Source organism: Pinus tabuliformis, chromosome 9 (assembly GCF_031772625.1).
Source record: "Pinus tabuliformis cultivar Carrire ecotype Pingquan chromosome 9, CPIR1, whole genome shotgun sequence".
NCBI lineage: Eukaryota > Viridiplantae > Streptophyta > Pinopsida > Pinales > Pinaceae > Pinus > Pinus tabuliformis.
Genome location: NC_142307.1, coordinates 741,130,396 through 741,151,103, shown reverse-complemented (window position 1 = coordinate 741,151,103; position 20,708 = coordinate 741,130,396). Strand labels below are relative to the sequence as shown.

Here is a 20,708-nt window from a genome sequence, read left to right as displayed (position 1 = left end):
TTCACTATAAATAGAACTTCATAACTCATTGTATAGGCTTTTGGTCAGCCAAGCTTCCGATAAGACTATCTTGGAGAGAGCTTGGACATTATTGTAACACGCCTTGACTTCTCCACTGCATGGAGCTAGTTCATCTCTTTGTAGGAGCAGGCAGATGTGGCTGTAATGTTCCACTGTTGGAGCTAGCGGGTTTACATGGATGTATTGTATGACTGGAACTTACACTTCTTAGTAAAACAAAGTCAACACATTTTCATGCATATGTTGTTATTGTAGTTGGACTATTTCGGTTGCTGTAGCAATGTATGTTGTTTAACTTACATAGTTGTGTATGAACTATGTTGTATGAAATTGTATGAATATTGTTGCAGATGTGTTGTTAGTTTAACCATCACTTTGGATTGCCAGTTGACTTTCTTTCCAGCTTGTGATGCATCTTCGTTCGTGTGTTCCCTTCCCATCCGAGTACTGTTACAGGTTGCCAAGGGGCACACTCATCTCAACCCACATGTGTTACAACCTCTCATACACCTTCCTTGATTCATTGCAACTGTCACACCCATGTTACCAATAGATTTATCTTACTTGCCTCTATGTCAAATCACGGTCAAGGTATTGATTTACGACCCACTGCTAGGAGTCCAACACCAAACCGTCTGAGGTCTAATTGGGACTTCTTACCAGGGAGATCCCCTTGACATGTTGGTGGGTCCAGCACCGTCAACATGTAGAAAAATGATTGAGGAAATTAATAGCCTCATTTTCAGTAATAGTTGCACCACTCTATGCCATAGTAACAAATTTCAAGAATTTGTAGTAGGGGAAGGGTCAATAGAAGGCCTTTGAAGTGTTGAAGTATAAAATTAGTCAAGCATCAATTCTTGCATTATTGAACTTGTAGAAACCCATTGAAGTTGAGACATATGCAAGTGGGTATGTTAGGGAAGTGGTCTTGATGTAGGGAGGAAGGCTTGCATACTACCATTTTGAAGTGTTTCATGGGGTGATTTTCAACTACCTTATATAATAAAAAGAGATCTATGCCCTAGCATTTTAGTGTTGGGAAAACAATTGCCAATTGGTAGATGTATGTGTACTAGCCCAAGATGTAAGAATATGTATCTAGTTTCATCAGAGGATGTATACTTTATTGTACCAGCAAGCCCAGTAATAGGAAACAAGGTATATATCTTCCATTAACTGTACTCACTCGTCCTTGGGAAATCATTTTCATGTATTTTTTGGGAGGCTTACCAACTACCATGAAGGGACACAACTACTTGATTGTGGTAGTTGACAAGTTTAGCGATTTGTGCATTCTCACGCCTTAAAAAAATATCATCTTGGGTCAAGAAGAAAAAAAAATGATCTTTGAATAGACTTGTGTGCATTTTTGGATACCAAGGATCATCGTTTAAAACATGGACACTACATTTCTCAATGCATTTTGGACTACATTTTGGAAGAATATGGACACAAAATTGAAGAGGTCTACAACATTCCATCCACAAATAGATGGGAAAACATGAGTAGTCAACAACACTCTGGGTTGGACTTCAAGGGGTTACAATCAGAAGTGTCCAAAGATCTAGGATGAAAATCTAGCCTACATATAACACTCTTACAATAGAGAAATACACACTTAAACTGGTAAGTCACTATTCGAGACTTGCTTTTCATATCTGTTACCTCATCTTTAGATGTTATATATGGGAAGCAAGTATGAGTGATGAATGATCTCATAAGGAATGATTTAAGAGTAGAAATTTTTTTTGATAAGCCCAACAATATCAATATACAGGTACAAGGGGCACTAAAGAAATTATAAGAAATACAAGGCCATGCATGATCAACACAAGAAAAAGAGGCCATTCATAGTAGGAGACAAATTATGGTTATAGTTGAACAAGGAGAGACTACATGATCTTCATAAGAAAATCAAAGCTTCATGATAAGGTCCATTTGAGATACTGGAAAAGGTGGGAGATAATACCTACAAACTTAGTCTACGCCCATGCACGTGCATTTACTCAGTGGTGAACATGGAAAAATATTAAACTATATGCGCTTTTCATGCTAGATTAGGAAGACGAATAGGTCTTACCTTCCATAGAGGGTTTAACTCCAAATGCTTAGACGAAGTTGAAAGATGATACAATTTTATAGAAGAGGGTAGAACTACAAGATAGGGGCAATGTGACTTGTGGCAGATTAGGTTCACAGGACATCTTGTTGGCAAGATAGAATGCTACTCTAGGGAGAAGGTAGAGGAAAAATTCATCACCTCATTCAATGAATATTTTGGGTACCAAAAGCCTCCCAAAATTGGGAGGTATGATTTGGATTGGATCACTATATAATTTTTCATCCATCTTGATATTTTTAGAGTGGAAAAATTGAAAGAGTCAACTTACACGAACAATTTTATCAACAAGACCGATTTTGGATAATTGAGGTTTGAAACCATCTAGGGATAGTTTAAGGCCTTAAATGATATTTTTTTGGGGGATAAAACTTTATTTCTTAACTGTTGGATCATGTGATGCTATTCTACACCCAAATACCTTTCCAATGGTGCAATTATTGTAACAATTATAGTTTAGATGAAAACAATTATGTGTCCTAGAAGTTGATATATTGTGATTGACCAACATAATTCAAGAGGATGCCATGTCGACCCCCATTACTCATTCAAAAGAGGTAGGCACATGGACATTATGAAGAAGACTCTAGAAGGGTTAAGTTGTATCTCATGTTAAGGGTTGAATGGGTCAAATATAACCCCTATTTTTCTATTGAGTTGTAAGTTATAACCAAGCCATTGGGAGGAAAATGGATTACATTCTATTTTCTTGAATTTTGTTCCATAATAGAGCATAGTAGATGACTTTAGATAGAGTGCATAACAGAGGGTTCTATGTTATGTAACAACCTTATCCTCTGTACTTGCATTTCCATTCTAGAAAAAAAAGATCTAATCAACCTCACCTTCTAGTAGGATTTTCTCTCGAAATAGTTTCCTAGAACATATTTTGATGTTAGTTGTTATTGGTGTTATTTATATATCATTGTTCTCTATTTTCCACATTTGATCTATTGCATCCATAAACAACAAAAATAGTAATAACCCATTCATAATTAAAATAATTAACACTTCATAGTATAAATTTTTGTTTTATTTTATTTTAATAGAGATGTTGTGATGGGTTGTCCACTATAATATCCATGAAAGTTTACAGATCACTTCTAGTAAGTAAGAGTTTGCAGGATAACCACCCATCCCAACACTGTGTTGATGGATAAGTTTTGTTGCTTCTCAAAAAAACATCTTTAATCTAGTTATACTAAGCAGGAAAGGAGAAAATGTTACCCCAGGTTTATAACCCTTAATTTTACAACCAAATCCATGAAATATAAAATTTAGTTTAGAATATATATATATATATATATATATATATATAATCATTTTCCTTATAATATCCAAAAGAATAAAATAGTAGTGTGTAGGTTTCTAAATATTAATTTTCAAATTTGTGAAAGAAATATTATAGTAAACAATAATAATAATTCATAATAAAAATCTCAAAAGCCAATTTGAGAAAAAAAATAGCAATAAACTTTATATAGGCCAATCTAAATACAAGACTGTTTTTTCAGACCTTTGTAAGGATCAAGACCAATGATGTCCTTACAAGACTAAGATGTAATATTAATAACACATATAAAGGGAACTAAGTGCCATAGAAAAGAGAAGAAGAGCAAGAAATTTTATCTTAACCATTTCAATAAATATGAAATATATAAGCAAACCTCTACAAAATTTACACTAATTAGCATTGAATTAGATTATAACTTCTAAATAGTTCATATATTTAAACGCATATATTTAAACTCATGTATTCGGTGATCAATTGAAATCGCATATATAATCCTTGCATTCAACCGGATTCGGTATATATCTACTGTAATCTAAAGTATTTAAACGCATTCGGGGATCTATTGAACTCGCATATATATTCGGTGATTCGGTCTCGCATGTATATCGGTGATTGAACTGGCATATATTTAAACGCATGTATTCGGTGATCAATTGAACTCGCATATATAATCCTCGCATTCAACCGGATTCGGTATATATCTACTGTAATCTAAGTATTTAAACGCATTCGGGGATCTATTGAACTCGCATATATATTCGGTGATTCGGTCTCGCATGTATATCGGTGATTGAACTCGCATATATTTAAACGCATGTATTCGGTGATCAATTGAAATTGCATATATATTCGGTGATTTGGTCTCGCATATATATTCAGTGATTCGGTCTCGCATATATATTCGGTGATTCGGTGATCTATTTAAACTATATATATAATCCTCGCATTCAACCGGATTCGGTATATATCTACTGTAATCTAAGTATTTAAACGCATTCGGGGATCTATTGAACTCGCATATATATTCGGTGATTCGGTCTCGCATGTATTCAGTGATTTGAGGCTCCGATTCTGAGGCTCGCAGTCAAACATTATATATATCTCCGATATACCTTCCGCACTCCTCGCTCTGGTTTTGAACTCACATATCTTTGGTCTGCGGGCTACGGTGGACACGGACGATCTGCAGTCAGGTTTGCTAGTACCAGGTGCACACATTCCTTACCTCTTTCTTTTCTAATACATATTTGCTCATATAATTTCAAGTATGAATATTTCACCACAGTTACCAAAGATTACCAAGGGCAGACCTAGCACAGTTACTCTACAAGGCCTCTATGAGTATATAGAGTCTTTAGAGAAACGTAGAGAAGAAAGAGAAGCCAAGTTACAAAAAGAGTTAGAAGCCGTACTGGAAAATAAATTTGCATCTCTTGAAAACACTATCCAAAAACAAATAGAAAATAAAATAGAACTACTCGAGAATAAAATGGAGGCAATGGAGACTAGATTGCATGTTATAGAAAAACAAAACCAAGATACTAACCAACCATCCCAGCAAGGAGACGCTGATACCTTAGAGGGTCTTAAAATGAAAGACATGATTAAAGAATTAGAAGAAAAAGTTAATAGTCGCCTCACCCTAAATAGTGCAGTAGATAAGTTAGATATTAAACCAATTAAAGACGAAATGAAAAAATTAATAGAATTAGACCACGAACGTAACAAAAGGACCTTAAACCTTATAATCTTCGGTTTAAAAGAGGAAGAAGATGAGGATACTTTAGCCTTAGTCCAGATAGAATTACATAATAGACTACAAATTGAAACAGTGTGTCTCACAGAAGCAACAAAGTTGGGGAAATTAACCGAGAATAAAGGAAGATTAATCCGCATAAAGGTGAGCTCTACTGATCATAAGCACAACATACTTAGTAAAACCTCAAGTCTAAAAGGAACGGGAATATTCATAAATGAATATCTCATATAATATAAAGAGAATAAAAAAACTTGAAGAATAACACATTTCATTATTACATTTCCATATATCCCTCTAATCAAAATGACGATTTAGTATATAAAAAATTCAGAATGAAATTGAATGATAATAAGGAAATCACTCTCAAAGCTTTAGCATAGTTTCACTCCAATTTTGTCTCACTCTCTTCATACTTATCTCTTCCATTAAGCTTGTATAAAATAATTAATTGGTTCAAGCACCTTTAAGCAATTTATTTAATTTTTGATTTAAAAAAATCATAAGAGAGTAAATGTATTATGAAAAATATCACAAAAGATCAAACACTCTTAACTAATAGTAGGTGAGGTTCCACTAGACTCTATTTGATAATAATTAGTTGTACATGAAAATATGCTTGCAATTGCGATATCTAAAACATAACTAGCATATATGGCAAAAATACATCTTAATAAATAAACCATCGTCACCATAACTATCATAATAACACTTGCATCTCCCTTCGTAAAAATATATGATATTTTAAGTTTTTAAAGAAAATTAAATATTATATAACCAATGTCATTCCCAAAACTTAGTGCCTCAAATATCCAAAAATGTAAATACTATTATAAAATAAACATCACATCATTAAAGTTTTATATGCATGTCTCTAAATGGACTTTCTCTTTCCCTTCATTCCCTATGATTTCACTTTTGAATGTGTAGAATTTGACTAAAAAGACTTAAAATTTGGAAACTCTTCAATTAACTTTTTCTCTCTATCTCTAGGATGCTTAGGAAGAGGAAACTTGTCAATATTTGGGGGAGAGTAAGAAACAATAACCATAGGTGCAAAAACAAGTGACAAAGATGCATGTATCTGGCCAACATGCCAATAAGCTATACCAAAAGGAGGTCTAAAATGATATTTTTTTCCCTACTAACATGCATAGGGTGAGGTGTTGGTTTAGGGCTAGCCATAATGTTCAAGTGAGGTATCAAATGCACATATGGTGGGGAAAATGGATAAGGCAAGGCTTGCTTCCCACCAAGGTCTAAGTGCCCTATTTGGATTAACAGGTTAACTTTATCTGAATTGGCATCACAATGATTAGAAATGTGAATTGTTTTATTTCTATCTTCTTTCCATACCACATTTGACTTCCTACCTCATCCTCTTCCATTTCCATTGCTTCCTATACTAAATAAACGATTTATACAATGTCATTCAATCAATTAAATATTACTGAACGAAATATAATATGTAGTAATAAGACATACTTTCACAAAATTTTGTTAAATATTTTTAGAAAAGCCTAAGTTATGGAATAGAAATATTGATAATGTAAGCAGGAAATAAAAAATAAATTAATCATAATACAAGGAAAACTCAAGTGCACTCATTTTTTATATCCATGAAATATAAAACGTAGAAATATTTTTCTTTTAATGCTTATCAATCTCCTTAAATTTGTCTCATTTTTTTTTTTCAAAATGATATATCAATTCTCATATAATTTCCCATTTACATCACATAATGTTTCAACAACTTTTAATAAATAACATGCATGAATACATGAGAATGATAAATATGGAAAATTGCAACCATAAACAACAACATACCAATAACATTTTTTCTTCACACTATACATTATCTCTTTTGTAACAAGGGTTTCTATACATTATCTCTTTTGTAACAAGGGTTTCTATAACAGCAAAGCTTTCAAACACAATTTCAATTTCATATGAGTCATTTGATATGGATAAAGAAAGATCACTCCAGCTTTATTATTTTGCATTCAAATGTATAAATACATGAAAAGTGGTAATATGAATGAATGGATTAGTGATAAGTTACAATATAATGAAACTAATATCATAACCCCTTTTATTTAACTCAACATTATTAGTGAGGTTATGGGTTATGACTATCATATACAAAACAATCTATGACAAAGTCCAACTTTTTCATAATATTTATTATATAGAGCAAGATTGAAACCCATATGAATGTAACCGACCAAACCCTTATTTTTATCACCCATTAACATAACCCCTTATTGATATTGCCCATAAATATTCTTGAAAGCCCAACACAATATATCAATATGAAGAAGTTTGGGTATCACATATAGAATAGTTTGTATAAATTCTTGTTTCAAATAATAAGAAACCTCTATTCAAGTCTACATTATTTCTATAAATTCTTGTTTCAAATAATAAGAAACCTCTATTCAAGTCTACATTATTTCAACCGTGACGTTTTCTTAACACCCAAAATTCAATTATAGGGTTTTGGGTATCATACATGGTATGAAATATAGCGTAAAATTTTATTTTAAAAGAACAAACATAATCCAATTTGAACATTCTACATTTTTTTTTGCGTGTGTGAGTGTAATATATATTAGCCAATCATCATTTGATGTGGAAAGTAAAAAAAATATTTACTTTCAATATTTAACTTAAGCTGATGAAACCCTTTACATTTTTAAAACATTTGTTATCGCCTTAATAAATCTGTGTTACACATCGTACATAGTCAATGCTGTGGAGTAGAAAAAATGTAAATTGGAAGGATGAATGTGTAATGTGTAGGAAAACCAATTAACATTTGCCATATACTTTTAACAGAGCTTGTTTTACTGTTCAACCATTTTTATTTTAAAATATTATAACTTTGTTAGGAAATTTATTATATTAAAATAGGAATTTTTTTAGTTCTAAAAAAGCTTTTGATTTTATTTCTTAAAAAAAATAGAAAATCAATACAAAAGAAACCGTTAATAAAATTTTATGTTCAAAGTTTAATACTTAAGTTTTTAAACTACAATCCAAGTATTAAACTTTGATTATCAAAATCATTTTCATAAAAAATAAAAATAAAAACCAAATTTTAATAGCCCCCGAGACCAAAATTATACTTAGGCTTCAAAAAACCTTAAGTATTAAATAATAATGAGTTATTTAAATAATCATAGTTTTTTTAAATTCCTGAAGGTCAAAATATTTATAAACTTCAACTCACTGCTTCCTCGCATCGCAAAAGTTCCATAAGGTGAAGACCCCTCCACCAACTCCATTGTGATTGCGATATAACCCCTATCAGCCCCCCGGGTCATCATCACACTTGGGCGAGTTGGGTGTGCATGATGGGCATGTTTAACCGACGAGTCGAGGATGAGTCGCCATGGCGTGCGGTGGACGAGTCGGGCGTTCGCATAAAACCGATGAGTTGGCGATGAGCGTGCCCAATCGACAAGCTGGGTCAACCGAACGAGCAAAGGGGCGCGCCCACACAGTGAGCCAAAATTTGGCTAAGTATGGGAGAAGTGCCAGTTGGTGGGTTTATAGGGGCATCGAATTAACAAGGGGTTCCCCTACACTTGGGCCGATGGTGAAATATGGCTAAGTGTTAAAATATAGTTGGTCGACTTGGTGGTAGCACGCCCCACCCATTGTTGGCATAACCATATATATAACCGAGCGATGAAGTGGAGGAGAGGACCATCAAGCCTAAATGCAAAGGAGAGTCAGAGTGTAATTGGGTGGACAGCTGAGCTGAGGGGAGGATGAGGCCGCAGTGATAGGTGGAGTGCAGAAAATAGAACAACGAGCCAAGCAAGGGGAAGTTGGGTCGCAGGACCGGTAGTTCGTGTCGCAGTAGGGCAGGGCACCCATGGGTGTGTGGACGGGTCGAACAAGCCGGTGGGTGGACTGTGGCTCGGAGGTTGAATGATGGGCAGGTGTGGGTTGCGAGTTGGACGAGCCAACAAGGCCGCGACCTGGGTATGGTGAACAGTGCGATCGTTGGGCAGTGTGACTAGGCAGTAGTGGAAATCTATGCGAAGGTGAATGAAGGGCGACAAGTAGTGGTAGTTCAGGTAGCTGGGGCGGGTCTGCACGGTTCAATAGGCCGAGTTGGGTAGACTAGCTGAGCTGCATGAAAACCTAGTTTTTCATTGTTTCAAGTTATAACTCGGTTGAGTAAACTCCTAAGGAATTGTAAAACATAATTATAATATATTATTACTGTTATACATGTTTTGATGTGTTTCTTTCATATGGTGAAGATTTATATTTATTCCGAAAATTATAATGAAGATCATGAAAGATGAATGTGTTAGGCATAGTCCGAAAAATGACTTAGAAAATAAAATGTTTAGGCATTTAGCATGTGTCGCATGTGGACTAACTCATCAAAAAAGAGTTGGGGGTGTGACAAACCCATACCCGACGGGAAAGATAATGCAATTCTATAAATATCCCGCGTCCACGGATCATATTGATGAAAGACTTAAGTCTCAGCCTTAATCAATTGCGATATGCCGTCTCAGAAGAAATCTACCTCTGATAAAATAAAGGGAATAGAGGGGCCCTAATGATCAACAACTTAGGCCTCCTTTTCAGGAAAACTATGCTGAAGAAGAAGTGGAAATAGAAGAATTTTCAAAGGAAAACCAAATCAATTTGTTTGGGGAGACAAAAATCGATCATATCTTTTTGAATAAAGAAGAGAAAGACCAATTTCTTCTTTCACAACCAGAAACAATTCCTTTAGAGTCTGAAGAATATAAACAAGGATATCAGAATTCCATAATGGAAGTACATAGGCAATATAACCTTAGGAGTAGAAAAACTGCTAATGCTCCTCCTAAGAAAATCTCAGATACTCCTTCCAAAAACACTGCTGATAATCAACCAAAGAAAACTGAAATTGATATCTCTTCTTCTAGTCAAACTAAAGCTGTTCCTTCCTTTAGTCAATCCAAAGAATAAACTCAAAGAGAAAACCTTAAGAAACAGGATTAGAACCTCAAGGAAATAGAGAAGCCACAAACCTCTTTCAGTATAGAAAATGAATTGGCTAAAGTTAAAATTTCAATCCCCCTCACTGAATTGATGAATAAGAATTCATACAGGACACAAGTAATGAAAGTTTTAAAGCTAGAAGGAATAGACACTGTAAACCTTGCTGATGACAAGCCTGAACTATTGTTTGGTCAAGAGGAAGAAGGTAAACCCCAAGATGGAAACGTACCCCCTTTCTATGTCAGTGTCAATATCCTTGACAAAATTCTTCACAATTTCATGTTCGACTCTGGTGCCTCACACAATTTAATGCCTCGAGCCATAATGCAGAAATTAAATCTTGACATTACTAGGCCATATAAAGACTTTTATTCTTTTGATTCTAGCAAGGTAAGTGCCTTGGTCTCATTAAAGACCTCTTTGTCACCCTAGCTCAAATTCCTGCGAGAAGCATAGTCATGGATATTGTAGTGGCAGACATACCCCCGAAATATGGAATGTTACCTTCTAGATCATGGGGGGTGAAGTTGCAAGACACACTGCAAATGGATATGATTAATGATACCAGACCTGTTTTTGGTCAGCCTAGGAGAGTTTACAGAGAAACCCTAATGAAATACATGGTTAGCAGTTAGGATAGACCAAACAACCATCCTTTGTATTCAGTTAATTCAAACCTAGACTCTTTTATCTTGTATAATCATGGAGGTATATAAGGAAAACTACCTAACCTAGAAACTGATTTGTGTGAGATAGAAAAAAACAAAACAAACATGGTAAAACTGGATGAAGAAAATGAGCCTTTATGGAACATGGATTTTGATGGGGCTGCAAGGAAAGAAGGATTAGGAGCAGGTGTGTGGGTTTTCAATTCAAAAACTAGAAAAGCTGAAGGACATTCATATAAACTAAGCTTCCAATATAGCAATAATATCGCTGAGTATGAAGCCTTAATCCTAGGATTGTAGCTTTTGAAAAAATTAGGTGAGCACCAGAATTTCATTTCATGGAGATTCTGAGCTCATAATTAAATAAATCAAAGGGGAATATTCAACTAAACATCCAAGGTTAAGGGCTTATAGGAATGCTATTATAGATTTCCTTGAATGTTTTGTTGAGTATGAGTTATCTGCAGTTCCAAGAGGTCAAAAAATTATAGCTGATGGTCTGGCTACTTCAGCTAGTACTTGAAAAATGCCTTATCACCCTAGTCACCAGTACACAGTTGAAGTTAAAAAAAGACCAGTTATCCCAGATAACATCAGATACTGGAAATTTTTTGGTAATGATGAATAGATTGAAATTTTTTTGCAGTCAAAGGATGAATTTGATTGTGCCAATATAGACATAGATTTCGATGTAGATAATAATATACATAAAATAATGAATAAAGTACAATTGAATAAATATCAAGAAGAATCATAAATTTTGTAGTTGAAGGATAATTTTTCCTAGAGGGTTAGTTCCCTTGGAAGAATTGTTTGATTTTAATGATGTGGATAAAACACCTAAAATAGAACCTACTGGAGCTGATGTGGAAGAATTTAACATAGGAACCGAAGAAAAGCCTAAAATAGTTAAATTGTCCAAATCTTTGCTTTCAGTTTAAAAGAAGAAGTATATAGAGATTTTCAAATAATTCATAGATGTATTTTCATGGAGTTATGAGGATTTAAAGTCCTATGACACCAACATTATACAACGTAAAATTCCTATAAAATAAGACCACAAACCTTTTAAACAAAAACTCAGAAGGATTAACCCAATTATTTCTCCCCTAGTTGAGAAAGAAATTAAGAAACTGTATGATGCCAAGATCATTGTACCCCTGTGGTTTTCAAACTGGGTATCAAACTTAGTTCCTGTTAGGAAAAATACTGGGGAGATTAGACTATGTGTTGATTTTAGAGATATCATTAAAGCTTCTCTGAAAGACAACCATCCTCTGCCCAAAATGGACCACATCCTGCAGAAGGTAGTTGGATCGACAAGAATTTGTTTATTAGATGGATTTTATGGTTATAACTAGGTTCTAGTACATCTCGATGAACAAGAGAAAACAACATTTACAACAACCTGGGGAAATTTCATGTATGTGAAAATGCCTTTCGGCCTGATGAACATTGGGGCTACATTCCAAAGAGAAATGGATTTTTCCTTTGTAGATGAATTAGGTAGGTTTATAGTCTGTTAGCGCTTGAATTTGGCCTCAGGCTGAAAAAGACAAAATCCAAGGCAACATCAAACCACTTAGCCTCGTAGCTAGCCCTACGGGGACAGGAGAGGGCTCTCTCCGGGTCTATCTCGCCAAAAGATCTTCAAAGGGCTGAGATGACCAATAAAGAACACTGATTTTAGGCTAGTAAACTGATAGGGAAAGTTTGATTTTAGATTTTTAGAGTTTTGTTGGAAAACTGAGCACGACAATTTTGGGTGCGGGGATGAGACACAGTTTTTGCAGAGGTCTTTTTGGGGCAAGGTAGGAGATTGTCTTGATGCCTTTGAATTAAGTGAATGGATAGAAATGACCGGTGAGGAGCTAAAGAGAGCAAGAAACCTTCGAGAGTTCTCTTTAGACAGATGAAAACATAGATATTAAACAAACTTAAAGGCAGAGCATAGAAACCATGAATTCTACCTTAACACTTCATTTACTTAATGTGCAGAAAAGAGAAGTAGGAAAACGATACACATAAAAAACTTACAAGTACATGAGAGAAGCACACCATCAACACAAAACACCACAAGAATCCCAAATAGTGCTGCAAAACCCTGGTCTTTCCTTTGCCAAAATTGCAGAGATACAAAGAGTAATACAGTCTAAGCTTATCCATCAAGAGTCCAACCATGAAAATGACTAAGAAAGTACATAATATAGGCAAGCTAACACACTTCCTTGCCTTTAGGGGTCGAGCTCATCATCCTAGGAGCTGTTTCAACCAATTCTAAACTGAGCACTACAATCTAGGCAATAAAAACAACTTGCCTCTATAAGCTAGGAAACCAATTCATTCATTAATTTTTTGCCATTTTATGAATGAATATTCTAGAATAGGTAAAAAGTGTCATGTCAATCATGAAATTACATCAAATACATCAAGGAGGATGAAAAATCCAACCAAAAAGTCAAAACTAGTCACTGTTGCGTTTTCCTGTGCTGAAGATGCAAAACTGGCAAATTTTCCCAACGTGTAGCGCACATTTTAGGCCACTTTTGAGGCACTTCCCGGCATCCAAATGAGGCACAAGTGGGCTTGCTGGAAATATCTGGATGTATACTTTCCAGCCCAAGTGGAATTTCTCAATTTGGTGGCCATTTTCCCCTCCAAAATTTCAATCTCCCAAGACTTCTTCCTGTGTGTCCAAAAAGTGGCAAAAGGTCATTTTTTGCTTGTTTTTTGACCTTTTGGGGGCTCAAATCTCCATGAAACTTCTTGGAAGTGGCTGAGGAAGGGTATTTTTCCATGAAAAATCCAAAAATGCTGAGTTTTCCTGAAATGGACCTCTCCAACTTAAGGGTAGCGCGCGGCGCGCTACGCGTTGAGGGCAAAAACCTGTCTTTGGCACAAAAAAGTCAAAATTGACCAAAATTGCTCAAAATTTCCTGAATTTTGAGCTGGAGGTGTGTCATTGAGCACCATGCTCCCTCAAGGTGGCTTCAGCCAAAATTTGAAGCGGATCAGGCCTTTTCCTCCGTTTTAGTGCCTTGGCCAAGCGTGCTTTGAGTACCTTCATTTTTGCTTTGCACACATGCATGCAGGCCCAATAATGGTTCTTCATATGGCGGAGCATGTCTTTGTCCCTGTTTGCCTTTGCTATCAACCTCTCTAAATGTGTGTTCACCTGAATGAGCATAGAGCTTTGCTCCTTAGGTGTCAAATCACCGGGTCTCTTGCGAGCCAAGTTCCGGTCTTCTCAGATCCTCCGCAACTCATCAAGAGTGTGTTCATCCTCTAATTGCTTGTTGCGCTGCTCTAAGTATGTGATTGTCCAATTTGCCATTTCCAAATTTTGCTGCAACAAGTCATTTTCAACCCTTAGTTTCTGGATGATCTCCTTTGGCTCTAGGCTAGGAAAACTGATATTAAGGTCAACAACATCTATGCCTGGATCACCTGATGGCGCCTCATCAACCTTGGGCTGCTTGCCTCTCTCTTGTACCTGTGCTGCTGTCGAAAGCGAGGCCCCTTCCACCTGGTGTGGAGATAACACTCGCTGTGCTGATGAAGAAGGCGAGACCCCTTCCACCTGGTGTGGAGATAATACTCGTCGTGTAGATGCAAATAAGGCCCTGTGGCCTCTCTGATATGTAACATAAGGAGGAATGCTGACATGCTCTGGCTCAGGAATATCAAACTGCAGTGAAGGCCCTCCCTCATCATGGACAACCTCGGGAGGTGGTTGTGAAACCATGAAGAAGTCGCGAGAAATGAAATCCTCCCAAGCAATACCCTGCTGTGCCAACTGATGCATCACTATGATCTCGATCAGTGCATAATGATATATACTTTTGAGCTGCTGTGCGGGAGTTTTCCTTTGCACTACGGGCACCATCTTCTCTATATTTCGGCACATGAAAAATGGAATGTTCATCATTCGTACCCGGGTGAAATGCATCAACAAACGGATATGGTACGAATATAAACGTGAAAATATGCCCTCACAAGTGAAATAACGCATAATGAGCCTCATCAAGGGTGCATACTCATCCCTTAGGAATCTGAAAGGAAAAACAGTAGTAAGGTTCCTCATGCATCCGGGTTTGATGTATGGTTGATAATGAAATTTTTCTAGCAGCTTGCGCTTGGTCCACTCTTCCCCAACATTTGGTATCCTGGTGGCTTGAGCAACCATTTTAGGTGATAAGGTGAAATCCACTCCTACAAGGTTCACATGGCCATTGTGCAAATGTAGGACATACAAGCGGACCATCTCTCTATGGTGTTGAATTTGTGAGATCCTCTCGCAATATCCAAAGCATGATTGATACCGAAAACATGACATTGCAAGTGGACAAGCTTGTAAATGAGCCAATGAAGTGGGCTCTTCCCTGACATGCCGACCACCCTTACCACCCTTATGATGCCTCCTTGGCACTTCTACCTCTTGTGTTGAATCACTGTCATAGCTCTGTTCATAATATGATTCGGTTTCTGACATGGTTATGAAGGCAAGATGACTGAAATAAATTGCTGACTTGGCACCCAATTAACTGCTTTTTGACTTTTTCAAATGCTGCCACCAAGGGGACATAAATACAAGGGAATTGTTAGGGATAGGGGAACATGTGGGAATTAGGGAGAATAAACACAAAGAAGGAATTTAGGGAAGACAAGCATGGGAAATTACAAAACTGTGGGATTTAAAGTGAAGTAGGGTTTAAGAATTAAATATGCTTTTAGGAATTTTAAAGAGGAGAATGATGAAATTTCAAGGGAAAAATTGAGGGAGAAAGGTGATGAAAATGAGGGAAAAAGGGATTTATAAATGAGCAACCTTGGAAAGCAAGAGCAATTTGAAACCCTAGTGCCATTGAAACTTTAAATTTTCCATAAAAAGAGAGGGTCTTGATTTATCATTTACATAGCATTTGAACATATTAATTCTCTTTTTCATTGTGCAAAACCAAATTTAAGCATAGAGGAGAAGCCTACCTGCACTTTTCCTGAGAGAAAAATCGTTTTGATGACTTGCTGGTAGCTTTTTGAGTTGAATCCCCAACGCGTAGCGCGCCCTGCCCAAAGAGTAGCACACGTCTGACGCGTAGCGCACTTGTAAAATAACACTGGAAAAGTCTGCCTGACGCGTAGCGCGCCCCCGACGCGTAGCGCGCCCCTGACGCGCCCCTGTACAATGATGAGAATCTTTGAAATAATATTTAATGAAGGACATCCCTCTGGCCTGCTGGTCCTTTATGACCTCTCAAGACAAAAGTGGACTCAACCCTAGACCTAAGACCTTAAAACTTAAAGCAAGATGAATGACCCTTTGAGGATTTTATTTACTTGAACAAACCTGAACCAGCAGTGCCAAACAAGAGGGGAATAAAGACACAAACTCCCTCCACCAAGATTATTGCATGCCTAACGGAATGCAACATGATCACACTGATGGGACACCTAATCATGAAATGCAAAGAGCTTTGATCTCTGGTGGAGGGCTACTAGACCGACTCTAACATTGGCTCCAATGGGGACAGTAGCTCCTTGGAGGTGCCAAGAACCGCAAACCTCTGGGAGAGCAGACCAGTGTCTTCAACCATTGGGCGATGGAGTCATTATTTACTCATTTGACATAAACTCTGACAGCTTTAGTGACTGCAGATTTGACTGAAAATTGGACACAACCAAAATTTATTGCTGGAATTCATTGGAATTTTTAAGTTACCAATAAAGAACACTGATTTTAGGCTAGTAAATTGATAAAAAGGGGTTTTTAATAAAATGATGAGGTTTTTCTGGGTAGGATGGGGTAAAGAAACAGCTTGAACAGAGAAATGTAATAAAAAACACAGATTATCTCCTGAGGCAAGGTAGGCAAGAAAGTTTAACATCAAATTGAGATTAAATGGAATGGCAAGACTGCTGAGGCACTGACAAGGGCATAGAGGATGAATCCTTGTCAAACATAAGAAAACATTAAATATGAACAAACTTAAAGGCAGAGCATATAAATTATGAATTCTACCTTAACACTTCATTTGTTCAAATGGAAACGATCATGAAATGAAATGAACACATAACAGGGTTTACATGAAACAAAGGAGGACACAAATGTTAAATCTCATACCACAGGAATCTCAGAAGTCAGAGCTTCATTTTTTAATTAAAATCTCTGTCAAAATCTGTACAATGAAGCTCTGTTCTCTCTCCTCCACCAGCGCTCAGAATTCTCTCTCTCCTTACAAATGAATTTTTAATACAATAAATAAATGTTGCTAAGGGAAAAACAAATCGATCCAACAACAAAGGTTTTGTTTCAACTGCAATTACAAAAATTAGAAAAGGGTGTTTCATCTATTCTAAACATAGAACAACGTACCTCTAAATCTTCCGATGATTGGCTAATTAAGAGGAGAAACTGGAGCGCAGATCTCCATAGGATCAGGACTGAAGTCTTAAATCGAATCCCATTCTTTGGCTGTGATAGATAGTCTTGACTTATTTTTAGCTTGCCACGTTACATTTTTCATTTTAATAAAACAACCTTCAAACTAAAATTCTGCCAATTCAGCTCATGGTGACAACTGTACTGAGCATGGTTGCATTCAACGTTTAATTTAAATTTATTTGCACGAACGACCCAATAGCCAGAGTTATAATATGCCACTCATCGAACTCCAACACGTCCAACAACATGCAATATGGTAGCATCAGCAATAGCTCACAATCCGCCTTCTAAGAGCCACATCGCCCGTAATCCCACAAAATCTCCAAATGATCCCAACAATCGCTGGCGGAAATCATGGAACAAAATCCTCTACAGGGTAATGAGGCCAGTCGCTAGTTGAAGCGCACGATTTCTGTGGAGCCGAGATGTTGCTGCAAATTGTTATCATATTGGATAACTGTCCACTGCAACACCAATCATTTCTTTTCTGGAATTGGGCGAGGGTTCCTTAGGGTAACAATAATTCCTTGATGGTATGTAGCTCCAACAACCTCTTACTCAGCATAAGAACTATAGCAAAGAACATGTGCTCGTTTCTCAAAGGACAACAACAGTCATTCGGAATGTGCACCTTTGGAACCAGCAGAACCTCCACCAAAATTGACTGAAATAAATTTCCTCTGACCTGGTTTTAATTGGTGACTTCCACGTTTGTTCAATTAAATGCAACCAGGGCCTGTAGGACACAACCTGAATATATTCAAACATCACTAATTACATCGGTTTCCTCATTGCTTCACTGACTGGGACTCTCCATTTACCTTTGTTTCAGGGTTGGAAAAATGGGCATAGGTAGTGAAGTGGGATTCACGCCATTTAAAAGAGAGGTGCGCGTAATGAAAATTTCTTTACCATTTGCATCATTAGGCATGTCCTCAACACCAACCCCTGACATAGTTGTGGACCCCTCTTGTAGGTTTTCCATGTTGCATCGCCTCAGGGAAGGAACATCCCCTTCACAATACCGGTGCCATAGCTTTCGGTATGTTGATTCCAAACCATGAACAAAGTTATGTCCATCAGAAATCTTGGACTTCAGCATCCGTTCCCGAAGACACATCCTCAGAGATGAGAGCAAAGGAATGTTAGAAGCTAACTCCAATGCCTTGCTGACATACTCATCTTCAGTTTGAGCAATTAAATTTGTCAAACCAACTTGGTGCAGAAGGCTTACACCCACATTGTGAGCATGAACAGACCCTGCCATGGTAACACATGGAACGCCCATATACAACGATTCACATGTGGTGGTCGTTCCTGCATATGGAAATGTATCCAAGCTGATATCCATTAGGGAGTATGCTTGCATGTGATCATGGTTAAGCAAAATCAGAGGTAAAAGATCAACACGCAAAGACTCTAATCCGAGATTCTCCAAGGTTGAAAGAAATCTCTGCCTCACACTATCACAACAAAAAGGCTTACACTTAACAACAAGTCATGATGTAGGAATTGCACACAAAATCTTTGCCCATACACGCAAAACTCGCGGTGTTATCTTGGCGAGATTATTGAAGCTTCCAAAGGTGATGAATCCATTAGAAAGAGCAGGTGTTTCTACAACAGGCCCTGCTTCTGGAGATGGTGTGTAGCAGAGGAAACATCCTGGCAATCTTACAAGCTCTTCCACAATGTTCTATCTTGTTTCCAAAGGATCTGCCAAAGAATCTGTAAATCGATAATCAATGGTCGGCAAACCAGTTGTATTTGGATAACCAATCCATGTAGCCTGTACTGGAGCAGGCCTTCTTCTCATCAATTCCATATATATCTTGCCAAAGCCCACCTTTCTTCAGAACTCTTTCTCTAAACCTATGTGTCTTTGCATCTTAACAACTGCAGAATAAACGACCACCTTGTAATTGCTATAATCATGGCATGCAAGAGGTGCTTCTATGAAATATGAGACTGAATGTGTGAAGTAATCTGGTGATACGTAACCAATAACTAGTTGTCGTTCAGGATCCTTAGGATTATCCCAAGTAGTGTACTGAGGATAGAGATTCATAAACCGTTTACCCCATTCCCTGTGTGCAATTGAATACCTGCGACAGTAATTTTAATACTAATTTAAAACTGTCAGCGGGTGTTGATCCACAGTTGAGCTCCATGGAAAATTGAGCTATCTGTTTGCTGAAACTGGTGAAGATAATGTGGTGACAGAGTTCCCTTTGAAGCTGAAACAGGGCTGTCATTTGAAGAATTGGAAACTTTGAAGCATTTTGACACATCTGATGATTTCTTTGGTTGTTTCTGCAGGGATTGGAGCTACTGAAGCTGTTGCCATTGAAGACTGTAGAGCTTTGGAACATTTACCTATTTATTACAAAAACATAGTTGATGATTTCTTCTTCAAAAAAGGGTTTTGAAGAAGAATCTATTTCACATTGATGACATTCCTGAAATAAACATCTACTGAACCTTTTCCTAGCCTGCAAGTGTTATTGAAACATCAAGCTTTACAAACATCTAAGTAGCAGTGGGTGAAAGCTAATTGTCATTGGCCTGCATATTTGAACTGAGATTTTGACAGCCACCTGTCATTTTGACTCTGACAGAGAACTTTGAGAAGACGGAGTCTAACATTGGCTCCAATTGGGATGGCAGCTGCCGCTTCTTGGAGGTGCCAAGAATCGCAGAACTTTGGGAGAGCAGACAGTGCCTCCGTCCATTGGGCGATGGAGTCATCATTCCAACAACCAACACAAGAGTTCCAACTCATTCATGGAATGAAACTTGACTGAAATGATTGAAAAACTAGCTTACCTAACTTCAAACGAAAGCTGCAATGAAACTGGAACAAAATGCTGCCTTTTGGCAGCTTATTTATTTACAAAATCTACCCTAATTTGCTATAAAAACACTAGATCAGGTAATATTAAAGTGCCAGATCAACCATTCAAGTAAACCTGAAAATGATGCTACTCGAGAATGCTTCCGCCAGGACACAGATGTAATTGCTGGCAGCCCTTCATGCATGTAATGAATCTGGCTATGTATAAGACAGCTTGATCTATCAATCGAACTAAAAAACTTGTCCATGTAAGTTGCCATTGGATCGCGGAAACCAGACTCTGTTGGCTGCCCCAACTCTGCAACACATACCTCCAGCTGCACACTGTCAATGTAAACATATGTAGGCAATTCTATGATTTCTTGTTGCGAAGGAGGAAGGATTTCCAAGAATTTTTTAGGGTCTTGGAAATCATATGACTGGATCTGCTCATCTAAACATTGAATCTCCTTTTCGATTCTTTCAACAACTAACTCACAAAGTCTAGTTTTGGAACAAGGGAACTTTGTAGATTTCAACCAATGAAGCAAGGCAC

The 20,708-nt window shown here is 37.1% G+C and overlaps 1 pseudogene across 1 annotated transcript; it reads right to left on the bottom strand.

The window, feature by feature from the left end:
• Positions 1-17,828: 17,828 nt before the first annotated feature.
• On the bottom strand, positions 17,829-20,433 carry LOC149150831 (putative UDP-N-acetylglucosamine--peptide N-acetylglucosaminyltransferase SPINDLY pseudogene; annotated as a pseudogene). Its single transcript, XR_016263250.1, has 3 exons — positions 20,276-20,433; positions 18,232-19,424; positions 17,829-18,055 (listed from the first exon to the last, which is right to left on the bottom strand). The product of XR_016263250.1 is annotated as a putative UDP-N-acetylglucosamine--peptide N-acetylglucosaminyltransferase SPINDLY pseudogene (transcript).
• Between the last annotated feature and the right edge of the window lie 275 nt (positions 20,434-20,708).